This window comes from Apodemus sylvaticus, chromosome 20 (genome assembly GCF_947179515.1).
Source record: "Apodemus sylvaticus chromosome 20, mApoSyl1.1, whole genome shotgun sequence".
NCBI lineage: Eukaryota > Metazoa > Chordata > Mammalia > Rodentia > Muridae > Apodemus > Apodemus sylvaticus.
Window position 1 is genome coordinate 67,213,001 of NC_067491.1, and position 13,907 is coordinate 67,226,907.

A 13,907-nucleotide genomic window follows, 5' to 3' on the forward strand; every position below is an offset into this window, starting at 1 on the left:
CTTACGTATTGGAAACACTTTACTGGAAGAAATAATGCATCTTACAAAGTTATCTTGTATCTCCTAAACAACACGTTGTAACTCGAAAGGATTTGGTGTGGCGTGTATGTCTAACCGTGTAGCCTCAAAAGAGAACCCACAGGACAATTTCTTTCATTAAAATTTGTCAGAAAACCACGTTTTAAGGAAATCCCGCATCGTGAGAAATTATCTTGTTCTTCCTAAAGAACACGTTGTAACTCAAAAAGCTTTGGTGTTGCGTGTATGTCTAAGCGTGTAGCCCCAAAAGAGAATGCACAGGAGAGTGTTTTCTCGAAAGAATATGTAAGAAATCCACGTTATAAGGAAATACAGTGTGGCAGAGTAAAGACAAATACGTACGTATTGGAAACACTTTATGAGAGAAATAACGCATCTTTCAAAATTAGCTTGTATGTCCTAAACAACACGAGTAACTGAAAAGATTTGGTGTGGCATGTACGTCTAAACGTGTAGCCTCAAAAGAGAACCCACAGGAGAATATTCTTTCGTCAAAATTTGTCAGAAAACCACGTTTTAAGGAAATCCCGCATCGTGCGAAATTATCTTGTTTTTCCTAAACAACACGTTGTAACACGAAAAGCTTTGGTGATGCGTGTATGTCTAAGCTTGAAGACTCAAAAGAGAACGCACAGGAGAGTTTTCTCTCGAATGAATATGTAAGAATACCACGTTATTAGGAAATACAGTGTTGCAGAGTAAAGGCAAATACGTACTTATTGGAAACACTTAAACTTTACTAGAAGAAATAATGCGTTGTAAAAAATTAGCTTGTATCTCCTAAACAACACGTTGTAACTCGAAAAGATTTGGTGTGGCGTGTACGTCTAAACGTGTATCCTCAAAAGAGAACCCACAGGAGAATTTTCTTTAGTCAAAATTTGTCAGAAAACCACGTTTTAAGGAAATCCCGCAACGTGAGAAATTATCTTGTTCTTCCTAAACAACACGTTGTAACTCGAAATGCTTTGGTGTTGCGTGTATGTCTAAGCGTGTAGCCTCAAATGAGAACGCACAGGAGAGTTTTCTCTCAAAATAATATGTAAGAATACCACGTTGTATGGAAATACAGTGTTGCAGAGTAAAGACAACGTACATATTGGAAACACTTTGTGAGAAGAAATAACGCATCCTAAAAAATTAGCTTGTATGTCCTAAACAACATGTTGTAACTCGAAAAGGTTTGGTGTGGTGTGTACGTCTAAACGTGCAGCCTCAAAAGAGAACCCACAGGAGAATTTTCTTTCGTTAAAATATTTCAGAAAACCACGGTTTAAGGAAATCCCGCATCGTGAGAAATTATCTTGTTCTTCCTAAACAACACCTTGTAACTCAAAAAGCTTTGGTGTTGGGTGTATGTCTAAGCGTGTAGCCCCAAAAGAGAATGCACAGGAGAGTTTTCTCTCGTCAAAATTTATCAGAAAACCATGTTTTAATGAATTCCCGCATTGTGCAAAATTATCTTGTTTTTCCTAAACAACACGTTGTCACTCGAAAAGCTTTGGTGTTGCGTGTATTTCTAAGCGTGTAGCCTCAAAAGAGAACGCACAGGAGAGTTTTCTCTCGTAAGAATATGTAAGAATACCACGTTATAAAGAAATACTGTGTTGCAGAGTAAAGAAAAATAAGTAAGTATTGGAAACACTTTATGAGAAGAAATAACGCATCTTACAAAATTTGCTTGTATGTCCTAAACAATACGTTGTAACTCGAAAATATTTGGTGTGGCGAGTACGTTTAAACGTGTAGCCTCAAAAGAGAACCCACAGGAGAATTTCCTTTCGTCAAAATATTTCAGAAAACCACATTTTAAGGAAATCCCGCATTGTGCGAAATTATCTTGTTTTTCATAAACAACACATTGTAACTCGAAAAGCTTTGGTGTTGGGTGTATGTCTAAGCGTGTAGCCTCAAAAGAGAACGCACAGGAGAGTTTTCTCTCGAAAGAATATGTAAGAATACCACGTTGTAAGGAAATATGTTGCTGCAGAGTAAAGACAAATACGTACATATTGGAAACACATTATCAGAAGAAATAACTCATGGTACAAAATTAGCTTGTATCTCCTAAACAACACCTGGTAACTCAAAAGGATTTGGTGTGGGGTGTAAGTCTAAACGTGTAGCCTCAAAAGAGAACCCAACGGAGAATTTTTTTACGTCAAAATTTGTCAGAAAACCTCGTGTTAAGGAAATCCCGCATCCTGCGAAATTATCTCGTTTTTCCTAATCAACACGTTGTAACTCGATAAGCTTTGGTGTTGCGTGTAAGTCTAAGCGTGTAGCCTCCAAAGAGAACTCAAAGGAGAGTTCGCTCTTGAAATAATATGTAAGAATACCACGTTATAAGGAAATACAGTGTTGCAGAGTATAGACAAATACGTACTTATTGGAAACACTTTACGAGAAGAAATAATGCATCATACAAAATTAGCTTGTATCACCTAAACAACACGTTGTAACTCGAAAAGATTTGGTGTGGCGTGTACGTCTAAATGTGTAGCCTCAAAAGAGAACCCACAAGAGAGTTTTGTTTTGTCAAAATTTGTCAGAAAACCACGTTTTATGGAAATCCCGCATCGTGCGAAATTATCTTGTTTTTCCTAAACAACACGTTGTAACTCGAAAAGCTTTGGTGTTGCGTGTATGTCTAAGCTTGTAGCCTCAAAAGAGAACGCACAGGAGAGTTTTCTCTCAAAAGAATATGTAAGAACACCACGTTTTTAGGAAATACAGTGTTGCAGTGTAAAGGCAAATACATACGTATTGGAAAAACTTAAACTTTACTAGAAGAAATAACGCATCGTAAAAAAATTAGCTTGTATCTCCTAAACAACACGTTGTAACTCGAAAAGATTTGGTGTGGCGTATACGTCTAAAGGTGTAGCCTCAAAAGAGAACCCACTGGAGAATTTTCTTTAGTCAAAATTTGTCAGAAAACCACGTTTTAAGGAAATCCTGCATCGTGGGAAATTATCTTGTTCTTCCTAAACAACACATTGTAACGCGAAAAGCTTTGGTGTTGCGTGTATGTCTAAGCATGTAGCCTCAAATGAGAACGCACAGGAGAGTTTTCTCTCAAAAGAATATGTAAGAATACCACGTTATAGTGAAATACAGTGTTGCAGAGCAAAGACAAATACGTACATATTGGAAAAACTTTGTGAGAAGAAATAACGCATCCTAAAAAATTAGCTTGTTTGTCCTAAACAACATGTTGTAACTCGAAAAGTTTTGGTGTGGCCTGTACGTCTAAATGGGTAGCCTCAAAAGAGAAACCACAGTAGAATTTTCTTTCGTTAAAATTTGTCAGAAAACCAGGTTTTAAGGAAATCCCGCATCGTGAGAAATTCTCTTGTTCTTCCTAAGAACACGTTGTAACTCAAAAAGCTTTTGTGTTGGGTGTATGTCTAAGCGCGTAGCCCAAAAAGAGAATGCACAGGAGAGTTTTCTCTCGAAAGAATATGTAAGAATACCACGTTTTAAGGAAATACAGTGTGGCAGAATAAAGACAAATACATACGCATTGGAAACACTTTATGAGAGAAATAACGCATCTTGCAAAATTAGCTTGTATGTCCTAAACAACACGTTGTAACTCGAAAAGATTTGGTGTGGCATGTATGTCTAAACGTGTAGCCTCAAAAGAGAACCCACAGGAGAGTATTCTTTCGTCAAAATTTGTCAGAAAACCATGTTTTAAGGAAATCCTGCATAGTGCGAAATTATCTTTTTTTTTCATAAACAACACATTGTAACTCGAAAAGCTTTGGTGTTGCGTGTATGTCTAAGCGTGTAGCCTCAAAAGAGAACGCACAGGAGGGTTTTCTCTCGAAAGAATATGTAAGAATACCACGTTATAAGGAAATACAGTGTTGCAGAGTAAAGACAAATACGTACGTATTGGAAACACTTTATTGGAAGAAATAACGCATCCTACAATGTTACCTTGTATCTCCTAAACAACACGTTGTAACTCGAAAGGATTTGGTGTGGCGTGTACGTCTAAACGTGTAGCCTCAAATAGAACCCACAGGACAATTTTCTTTCCTTAAAATTTGTAAGAAAACCACGTTTTAAGGAAATCCCGTATCATGAGAAATTATCTTATTCTTCCTAAACAACACATTGTAACTCAAAAAGCTTTTGTGTTGGGTGTATGTCTAAGCGTGTAGCCCCAAAAGAGAACGCACAGGAGAGTTTTCTCTCGAAAGAATATGTAAGAAATCCACGTTATAAGGAAATACAGTGTGGCAGAGTAAAGACAAATAGGTACGTATTGGAAACACTTTATGAGAGAAATAACGCATCTTGCCAAATTAGTTTGTATGTCCTAAACAACACGTTGTAACTGGAAAGGATTTGGTGTGGCATGTACGTCTAATCGTGTAGCCTCAAAAGAGAACCCACAGGAGAATTTTCTTTCATCAAAATTTGTCAGAAAACCACGTTTTAAGGAAATCCCGCATCGTGCGAAATTATCTTGCTTTTACTAAACAACACGTTGTAACTCGAAAAGCTTTGGTGATGCGTGTATGTCAAAGCTTGTAGCCTCAAAAGAGAACACACAGGAGAGATTTCTCTAGAATGAATATGTAAGAATACCACATTATCAGGAAATACAGTGTTGCAGATTACAGGCAAATACATATGTATTGGAAACACTGAAACTTTACTAGAAGAAATAATGCATCGTAAAAAAAATTAGCTTGTATCTCCTAAACAACACGTTGTAACTCGAAAAGATTTGGTGTGACATGTACGTCTAAACGTGTAGCCTCAAAAGAGAACCCACAGGAGAATTTTCTTTAGTCAAAATTTGTCAGAAAACCGCGTTTTAAGGAAATCCCGCAACGTGAGAAATTATCTTGTTCTTCCTAAACAACACGTTGTAACTCGAAAAGCTTTGGTGTTGCGTGTATGTCTAAGCGTGTAGCCTCAAATGAGAACACACAGGAGAGTTTTCACTCAAAAGAATATGAAAGAATGCTACGTTATAGGGAAATACATGTTTCAGAGTAAAGACAAATACGTACATATTGGAAACACTTTGTGAGAAGAAATAACGCATCCTAAAAAATTAGCTTGTATGTCCTATACAACATGTTTTAACTCAAAAAGATTTGGTGTGTCGTGTACGTCTAAACGTGCTGCCTCAAAAGAGAACCCACAGGAGAATTTTCTTTCCTTAAAATTTGTCAGAAAACCTTGTTTTAAGGAAATACCGCATCATAAGAAATTATCTTGTTCTTCCTAAACAACACGTTGTAACTCAAAAAGCTTTGGTGTTGGCTGTATGTCTAAGCATGTAGCCCCAAAATAGAACGCACAGGAGAGTTTTCTCTCGAAAGAATATGTAAGAATACCACGTTATAAGGAAATACAGTGTGGCAGAGTAAAGACAAATACGTATGTATTGGAAACACTTTATGAGAGAAATAACGCATCTTGCAAAATTAGCTTGTATGTCCTAAACAACACGTTGTAACTCGAAAAGATTTGGTGTGGCATGTACATCTAAATGTGTAGCCTCAAAAGAGAACCCACAGGAGAGTTTTCTTTCGTCAAAATTTGTCAGAAAACCATGTTTTAATGAAATCACGCATCGTGCGAAATTATCTTGTTTTTCCTAAAAAACACGTTGTAACTCGAAAAGCTTTGGTGTTGCGTGTATTTCTAAGCGTGTATCCTCAAAAGAGAATGCACAGGAGAGTTTTCTCTCAAAAGAATACGTAAGAATACCATGTTATAAAGAAATACTGTGATGCAGAGTAAAGACAAATATGTAAGTATTGGAAACACATTATGAGAAGAAATAACGCATCTTACAAAATTAGCTTGTATGTCCTAAACAATTCGTTGTATCTCGAAAATATTTGGTGTGGCGTGTACATTTAAACGTGTAGCCTCAAAAGAGAACCCACAGGAGAATTTCCTTTCATCAAAATATTTCAGAAAACCACGTTTTAGGGAAATCCCGCATCGTGCGATATTATCTTGTTTTTCATAAACAACACATTGTAACTCGAAAAGCTTTGGTGTTGGGTGTATGTCTAAGCGTGTAGCCTCAAAAGAGAACGCACAGGAGAGTTTTCTCTCGAAAGAATATGTAAGAGTACCACGTAATAAGGAAATATATTGCTGCAGAGTAAAGACAAATACGTACGTATTGGAAACATATTATGAGAAGAAATAACGCATGGTACAATATTAGCTTGTATCTCCTAAACAACACGTGGTAACTCATAAGGATTTGCTGTGGCGTGTAAGTCTAAACGTGTAGCTTCAAAAGTGACCCCACAGGAGAATTTTCTTACATCAAAATTTGTCAGAAAACCAAGTTTTAAGGAAATCCCGTATCCTGCGAAATTATCTTGTTTTTTCTAATCAACACGTTGTAACTCGAAAAGCTTTGGTGTTGCGTGTAAGTCTAAACGTGTAGCCTCCAAAGAGAACGCAAAGGAGAGTTCTCTCTCGAAAGAATATGTAAGAATACCACATTATAAGGAAATACAGTGTTGCAGAGTATAGACAAATACGTACTTATTGGAAACACTTTAAGAGAAGAAATAATGCATCATGCAAAATTAGCTTGTATCACCTAAACAACACGTTGTAACTCGAAAAGATTTGATGTGGCATGTACGTCTAAACGTGTAGCCTCAAAAGAGAACCCACAGGAGATTTTTGTTTCGTCAAAATTTGTCAGAAAACCACGTTTTAATGAAATCCCGCATTGTGAGAAATTATCTTGTTTTTCCTAAACAATATGTTGTAACTCAAAAAGGTTTGGTGTTGCGTGTATGTCTAACCGTGTAGCGTCAAAAGAGAATGCACAGGAGAGTTTTCTCTCGAAAGAACATGTAAGAATACCACATTATTAGGAAATACAATTTTGCAGAGTAAAGACAAATATGTATGTATTTGAAACACTTTACGAGAAGAAATAACGCATCGTACAGTATTAGCTTGTATCTCCTAAACAACACGTTATAACTCTTAAGGATTTGGTGTGGCGTGTACGTCTAAACGTGTAGCCTCAAAAGAGAACCCAAAGGAGAATTTTCTTTTGTCAAAATTTGTCAGAAAACCACGTTTTAAGGAAATCCTGCATCTTGCGAAATTGTCTTGTTTTTCCTAAACAACACGTTGTAACTCGAAAAGCGTTGGTGTTGCGTGTATGTCTAAGCTTGTAGCCTCAAAAGAGAATGCACAGGAGAGTTTTCTCTCGAAAGAATATGTAAGAACATCACGTTATTAGGAAATACATTGTTGCAGAGTAAAGGCAAATATGTATGTATTGGAAACACTTAAACTTTACTAGAAGAAATTTCGCATCTTAAAAAATTACCTTGTATCTCCTAAACAGCACATTGTAACTCGAAAAGCTTTTGTGTTGCGTGTATTTCTAAGCGTGTATCCTCAAAAGAGAAAACACAGGAGAGTTTTCTCTCGAAAGAATACGTAAGAATACCACTTTATAAAGAAATACTGTATTGCAGAGTAAAGACAAATATGTAAGTATTGGAAACACATTATGAGAAGAAATAAAGCATCTTACAAAATTAGCTTGTATGTCCTAAACAATACGTTGTAACTCGAAAATATTTGGAGTGGCGTGTACGTTTAAACGTGTAGCCTCAAAAGAGAACCCACAGGAGAATTTCCTTTCATCAAAATATTTCAGAAAACCACGTTTTAAGGAAATCCCGCATCGTGCGAAATTATCTTGTTTTTCTTAAACAACACATTGTAACTCAAAAAGCTTTGGTGTTGGGTGTATGTCTAAGCGTGTAGCCTCAAAAGAGAACGCACAGGAGAGTTTTCTCTCGAAAGGATATGTAAGAATACCACGTTATAAGGAAATATATTGCTGCAGAGTAAAGACAAATAAGAACGTATTGGAAACACATTATGAGAAGAAATAACGCACGGTACAATATTAACTGGTATCTCCTAAACAACACGTGGTAACTCATAAGGATTTGCTGTGGCGTGTAAGTCTAAACGTGTAGCCTCAAAAGAGACCCCACAGGAGAATTTTCTTACATCAAAATTTGTCAGAAAACCACGTTTTAAGGAAATCCCGCATCCTGCGAAATTATCTTGTTTTTCCTAATCAACACGTTGTAACTCAAAAAGCTTTGGTGTTGCGTGTAAGTCTAAGCGTGTAGCCTCCAAAGAGAACGCAAAGGAGAGTTCGCTCTCGAAAGAATATGTAAGGATACCACGTTATAAGGAAATACAGTGTTGCAGAGTATAGACAAATACGTACTTATTGGAAACACTTTATGAGAAGAAATAATGCATCATACAAAATTAGCTTGTATCACCTAAACAACACGTTGTAACTCGAAAAGATTTGGTGTGGCATGTACGTCTAAACGTGTAGCCTCAAAAGAGAACCCACAGGAGATTTTTGTTTCGTCAAAATTTGTCAGAAAACCACGTTTTAATGAAATCCCGCATTGTGCGAAATTATCTTGTTTTTTCCTAAACAACATGTTGTAACTCGAAAAGCTTAGGTGTTGCGTGTATGTCTAACCGTGTAGCCTCAAAAGAGAACGCACAGGAGAGTTTTCTCTTGAAAGAACATGTAAGAATACCACATTATAAGGAAATACAGTTTTGCAGAGTAAAGACAAATACGTATGTATTTGAAACACTTTACGAGAAGAAATAACGCATCATACAGTATTAGCTTGTATCTCATAAACAACACGTTATAACTCTAAAGGATTTGGTGTGGCGTGTACGTCTAAACGTGTAGCCTCAAAAGAGAACCCACAGGAGAATTTTCTTTCGTCAAAATTTGTCAGAAAACCACGTTTTAAGGAAATCCCGCATCTTGCGAAATTATATTGTTTTTCCTAAACAACACGTTGTAACTCGAAAAGCATTGGTGTTGCGTGTATATCTAAGCTTGTATCCTCAAAAGAGAACGCGCAGGAGAGTTTTCTCTCGAAAGAATATGTAAGAACATCACGTTAATTGGAAATACATTGTTGCAGAGTAAAGGCAAATAGGTATGTATTGAAAACACTTAAACTTTACTAGAAGAAATAACGCATCGTAAAAAATTAGCTTGTATCTCCTAAACAACACATAGTAACTCGAAAAGCTTTGGTGTTGCGTGTATTTCTAAGCGTGTATCCTCAAAAGAGAACACACAGGAGAGTTTTCTCTCGAAAGAATACGTAAGAATTCCACTTTATAAAGAAATACTGTATTGCAGAGTAAAGACAAATATGTAAGTATTGGAAACACATTATGAGAAGAAATAACGCATCTTACAAAATTTGCTTGTATGTCCTAAACAATACGTTGTAACTCGAAAATATTTGGTGTGGCGTGTACTTTTAAACGTGTAGCCTCAAAAGAGAACCCACAGGAGAATTTCCTTTCATCAAAATATTTCAGAAAACCACGTTTTAAGGAAATCCCGCATCGTGCGAAATTATCTTGTTTTTCTTAAACAACACATTGTAACTCAAAAAGCTTTGGTGTTGGGTGTATGTCTAAGCGTGTAGCCTCAAAAGAGAATGCACAGGAGAGTTTTCTCTCGAAAGGTTATGTAAGATTACCACATTATAAGGAAATATATTGCTGCAGAGAAAAGACAAATAAGAATGTATCGGAAACACATTATGAGAAGAAATAACGCATGGTACAATATTAACTTGTATCTCCTAAACAACACGTGGTAACTCATAAGGATTTGCTGTGGCGTGTAAGTCTAAACGTGTAGCCTCAAAAGAGACCCCACAGGAGAATTTTCTTACATCAAAATTTGTCAGAAAACCACGTTTTAAGGAAATCCCGCATCCTGCGAAATTATCTTGTTTTTCCTAATCAACACGTTGTAACACGAAAAGCTTTGGTGTTGGGTGTAAGTCTAAGCGTGTAGCCTCCAAAGAGAACACAAAGGAGAGTTCGCTCTCGAAAGAATATGTAAGAATACCACGTTATAAGGAAATACAGTGTTGCAGAGTATAGACAAATACGTACTTATTGGAAACACTTTATGAGAAGAAATAATGCATCATACAAAATTAGCTTGTATCACCTAAACAACACGTTGTAACTCGAAAAGATTTGGTGTGGCATGTATATCTAAACGTGTAGCCTCAAAAGAGAACCCACAGGAGATTTTTGTTTCGTCAAAATTTGTCAGAAAACCACGTTTTAATGAAATCCCGCATTGTGCGAAATTATCTTGTTTTTTCCTAAACAGCATGTTGTAACTCGAAAAGCTTTGGTGTTGCGTGTATGTCTAACCGTGTAGCCTCAAAAGAGAATGCACAGGAGAGTTTTCTCTTGAAAGAACATGTAAGAATACCACATTATAAGGAAATACAGTTTTTCAGAGTAAAGACAAATACGTATGTATTTGAAACACTTTACGAGAAAAAATAACACATCATACAGTATTAGCTTGTATCTCATTAACAACACGTTATAACTCTAAAGGATTTGGTGTGGCGTGTACGTCTAAACGTGTAGCCTCAAAAGAGAACCCACAGGAGAATTTTCTTTCGTCAAAATTTGTCAGAAAACCACGTTTTAAGGAAATCCCGCATCTTGCGAAATTATCTTGTTTTTCCTAAACAACACGTTGTAACTCGAAAAGCATTGGTGTTGCGTGTATATCTAAGCTTGTATCCTCAAAAGAGAATGCGCAGGAGAGTTTTCTCTCGAAAGAATATGTAAGAACATCACGTTAATTGGAAATACATTGTTGCAGAGTAAAGGCAAATAGGTATGTATTGGAAACACTTAAACTTTACTAGAAGAAATAACGCATCGTAAAAAATTAGCTTGTATCTCCTAAACAACACATTGTAACTTGAAAAGCTTTGGTGTTGCGTGTATTTCTAAGCGTGTATCCTCAAAAGAGAACACACAGGAGAGTTTTCTCTCGAAAGAATACGTAAGAATTCCACTTTATAAAGAAATACTGTATTGCAGAGTAAAGACAAATATGTAAGTATTGGAAACACATTATGAGAAGAAATAACGCATCTTACAAAATTAGCTTGTATGTCCTAAACAATACGTTGTAACTCGAAAATATTTGGTGTGGCGTGTACGTTTAAACGTGTAGCCTCAAAAGAGAACCCACAGGAGAATTTCCTTTCATCAAAATATTTCAGAAAACCACGTTTTAAGGAAATCCCGCATCGTGCGAAATTATCTTGTTTTTCTTAAACAACACATTGTAACTCAAAAAGCTTTGGTGTTGGGTGTATGTCTAAGCGTGTAGCCTCAAAAGAGAACGCACAGGAGAGTTTTCTCTCGAAAGGATATGTAAGAATACCACGTTATAAGGAAATATATTGCTGCAGAGTAAAGACAAATAAGTACGTATTGGAAACACATTATGAGAAGAAATAACGCATGGTACAATATTAGCTTGTATCTCCTAAACAACACATGGTAACTCATAAGGATTTGGTGTGGCGTGTAAGTCTAAACGTGTAGCCTCAAAAGAGACCCCACAGGAGAATTTTCTTACGTCAAAATTTGTCAGAAAACCACGTTTTAAGGAAATCCCGCATCCTGCGAATTTATCTTGTTTTTCCTAATCAACACGTTGTAACTCGAAAAGCTTTGGTGTTGGGTGTAAGTCTAAGCGTGTAGCCTCCAAAGAGAACGCAAAGGAGAGTTCGCTCTCGAAAGAATATGTAAGAATACCACGTTATAAGGAAATACAGTGTTGCAGAGTATAGACAAATACGTACTTATTGGAAACACTTTACGAGAAGAAATAATGCATCATACAAAATTAGCTTGTATCACCTAAACAACACGTTGTAACTAGAAAAGATTTGGTGTGGCATGTACGTCTAAACGTGTAGCCTCAAAAGAGAACGCACAGGAGATTTTTGTTTCGTCAAAATTTGTCAGAAAACCACGTTTTAATGAAATCCCGCATTGTGAGAAATTATCTTGTTTTTCCTAAACAACATGTTGTAACTCGAAAAGCTTTGGTGTTGCGTGTATGTCTAACCGTGTAGCCTCAAAAGAGAACGCACAGGAGAGTTTTCTCTCGAAAGAACATGTAATAATACCACATTATAAGGAAATACAGTTTTGCAGAGTAAAGACAAATACGTATGTATTTGAAACACTTTACGAAAAGAAATAACGCATCGTACAGTATTAGCTTGTATCTCATAAACAACACGTTATAACTCTAAAGGATTTGGTGTGGGGTGTACGTCTAAACGTGTAGCCTCAAAAGAGAACCCAAAGGAGAATTTTCTTCGACAAAATTTGTCAGAAAACCACGTTTTAAGGAAATCCCGCATCTTGCGAAATTATCTTGTTTTTCCTAAACAACACGTTGTAACTCGAAAAGCTTTGGTGTTGCGTGTATGTCTAAGCTTGTAGCCTCAAAAGAGAATGCACAGGAGAGTTTTCTCTCGAAAGAATATGTAAGAACACCACATTATTAGGAAATACATTGTTGCAGAGTAAAGGCAAATATGTACATATTGGAAAAACTTTGTGAGAAGGAATAACATATCCTAAAAAATTAGCTTCTATGTCCTAAACAACATTTTGTAACTCGAAAAGTTTTGGTGTGGCGTGTACGTCTAAACGTGCAGCCTCAAAAGAGAACCCACAGGAGATTTTTGTTTCGTCAAAATTTGTCAGAAAACTACGTTTTATGGAAATCCCGCATCGTGCGAAATTATCTTGTTTTTCCTAAACAACATGTTGTAACTCGAAAAGCTTTGGTGTTGCGTATATGTCTAAGCGTGAAGCCTCAAAAGAGAATTCACAGGAGAGTTTTATCTCGAAAGAATATGTAGGAATACCACGTTATAAGGAAATACAGTGTTGCAGAGTAAAGACAAATACGTACATATTGGAAACACTTTGTGAGAAGAAATAATGCATCCTAAAAAATTAGCTTGCATGTCCTAAACAAAATGTTGTAACTCGAAAAGATTTGGTGTGGCGTGTACGTCTAAACGTGCAGCCTCAAACGAGAACCTACAGGAGAATTTTCTTGCGTTAAAATTTGTCAGAAAACCATGTTTTAAGGAAATCCCGCATCGTGAGAAATTATCTTGTTCTTCCTAAACAACACGTTGTAACTCAAAAAGCTTTGGTGTTGGGTGTATGTTTAAGTATGTAGCCCCAAAAAAGAACGCACAGGAGAGTTAGCTCTCGAAAGAATATGTAAGAATACCACGTTATAAGGAAATACAGTGTGGCAGAATAAAGACAAATACGTACGCATTGGAAACACTTTATGAGAGAAATAACGCATCTTGCAAAATTAGCTTGTATGTCCTAAACAACACGTTGTAACTCGAAAAGATTTGGTGTGGCATGTACGTCAAAACGTGTAGCCTCAAAAGAGAACCCACAGGAGAGTTTTCTTTCGTCAAAATTTTTCCGAAAACCACGTTTTAAGGAAATCCTGCATCGTGCGAAATTATCTTGTTTTTCATAAACAACACATTGTAACTCGAAAAGCTTTGGTGTTGCATGTATGTCTAAGCATGTAGCCTCAAAAGAGAACGCACAGGAATGTTTTCTCTTGAAAGAATATGTAAGAATACCACGTTATAAGGAAATACACTGTTGCAGAGTAAAGACAAATACATACGTATTGGAAACACTTTACTAGATGAAATAACACATCTTACAAAGTTACCTTGTATCTCCTAAACAACACGTTGTAACTCGAAAAGATTTGGAGTGGTGTGTACGTCTAAACGTGTAGCCTCAAAAGAGAACCCACAGGACAATTTTCTTTCGTTAAAATTTGTCAGAAAATCACGTTTTAAGGAAATCCCACATCGAGAGAAATTATCTTGTTCTTCCTAAACAACACGTTGTAACTCAAAAAG